Source organism: Geospiza fortis, unplaced genomic scaffold (genome assembly GCF_000277835.1).
Source record: "Geospiza fortis unplaced genomic scaffold, GeoFor_1.0 scaffold78, whole genome shotgun sequence".
Lineage (NCBI taxonomy): Eukaryota > Metazoa > Chordata > Aves > Passeriformes > Thraupidae > Geospiza > Geospiza fortis.
The window spans coordinates 3,100,584-3,102,840 of NW_005054339.1; positions in this window are offsets into that span (position 1 = coordinate 3,100,584).

Below are 2,257 nucleotides of genomic sequence, written 5' to 3' on the forward strand. Positions count from 1 at the left end.
TGTGAGGGACGGGAGGGAGCAGGGACACGGTGTGTCCCGGGATAGGCGTGTGCGTGGGACACGGGGTGTCCCGGGATAGACGTGCGCGTGGGACACAGTGTGTCCTGGGATAGACGTGTGGGAGCGACACGGTGTGTCCCGGGACACACATGGACACGGTATGTCCTGGGATAGAGGTGTGCGTGGGACACAGTGTGTCCCGGGACACACACGGGGAGGGAGATGGAGTCTGGGTGTGGGGTTTTGGGGCCCTTTGGGTGCAGAGCAGTGGGTGCAGCCCTGGGAGCAGTGGTTTGGGTGATGCTGTGTTTCAGGGCTACCTTCAAACAGCGGTTTGGGTGATGCTGTGTTTCAGGGCTACCTTCTGTGGAGTCTCGGTGTCACAGGGTGGTGGCTCAGAGCTTGGGCATCTCTCACTCCTCCGTGTCCCCTGCCCGCAGCAGGAGGGAGCCCCTTGGCAAGTGACGGGGCTGGGCGTGTCTGTGACAGGGAATGGGTCAGGCTGGGAATGGACAGGATGGGGCATCTCCAGGTTTCTCCCAGAACAGGGGCTCCCTCAGGCACTTGCCCTATCCCCCATCTCCCAGGGCTGATCCCTTAGGAACCGAATCCCCCACAGTTCCTGAGGAGGGGGCCAGGTGTGCCCTCTGGCCCAGGGGGCTGGCCCGTGCCCAGGTAGCCACCCTCACTCCATGCTAGCCCCACAGCATTGCCTCGTGCCTGCCCAGTCCCTGCAGCCCCTCCACACACCCCACTGGCACCAGCTGAGCAGGATGAGGGCAGCCAGGGATGCTTTCCACTCAGAATGCCAGGGGAAGGGGTACAGCATCCCCCGTGGGGTCTGCAGGCCTGTGCCCGCGGGCCTGGTGTGGGGGAGCAGGGCTGTTCCCGTGGGAGCGGGCTGCCATGCTAATAAGGCTTTGCTAACGAGCTGGCACTGAGCCCAGAGCTGGGGCCAGCTGAGGGGAGCAAGGGGCCAGGGCCGGGGGGGCTCACCCCCACTCCACACTGTGCCATGGGCGAGGGCTGGGGGCTGGCCCTCAGGGCACTGGGGACACCTACTGCCCTGGCACCTGGCACGAGATGCCCCAGCACCGCTTCCCTGGAGCCCTGCTTCCAGAGCAGCCCCAATCTCCAGGGATACTACTGCCGTGGCACTTGCTGGGCTCCTGCTCCCATGTATCCCACTCCTCAGGAGTCCCACTCCCCAGGGCCGTGCTCCCACTCATGTCCCATTGTCCTGGGGATCCTGCTCTCACAGGTGTCCTGCTCCCCAGAGATCCCATTCCCTCACAGTCCAGTTTCCCCAGGGTCTAACTCCCACAGAGGCCCTGCTCCCATCGGGGTCCCTGCACATCCATGTCCGTGTGTCTGTGCTGTCCTGCTGTATGTCCACGCTGTCTGTCCTGCTGTTCATCCGTGTGCACTGACCCTGCACGTCCGTGTCCATATATCCCTGCTGTCCTCACGCACATCTGTGCACCTGTGTGGCTCGTGTCCGTCTGTCCGTGCCACCTCAGGATGCCGTGTGTGAGGTGCCAGCCTGCGTGCCAATGCCTCACCCACCCCAGTGATGCCCGAGACCTGGGCACATTCACATCTTTATTCTCACCTCTGGCGTCCTGCCACCGCCAGCATCACCCCCAGCAATAATTTACAGGTGTCACAGGTGGCCCTGGGGCAGCCAGGCTGGTGACAGAAACAGCGGGGCCACGCTGCAAATGGTGAGAGTCCAGTGCCCCCCCGTGTGATATGTACATTATACAGAGCTACCCAGAGCAACACAACACGTTAAAAAAGATCTACTCTTATGTACAGTATTTATAAAAAGCATCCCAGCCTCCACCACCTCATAAAAAAATACGTCTCTTATGTACTTTGCCGCAGGACAGACCCCCCCCAGCCCTGTGCTGCCCACCCTGCCGGGCTGCCCTCCGTACTGGGAGGGAACGTGGGGGGTGGGAGAGCCACTCTCCGGGTTTTGGCATGGTTTGGATAGATGGATCCCAGCGGCATGGATGGATGGATGCGTGGGTGAGGGCTGTAGGGGTCTGAGTGCTGGCCCAGGGTGCAGGGTGAGCAGGGACAGCTTGTGTTGCTGGGGTGCCCATCACCCTGGCATCTGGGCATGCAGACAAGGGTGCCTCCAGAGCCCTGAGCTTGCCCCCAGTGAGTGCTGCCCCCAGCCCGCCCCCAAATCCCCCTCATGCCCCTTGGGTGCACCAGGCCCCAGCCGCCCAGCCGCAGCATGGGCCGG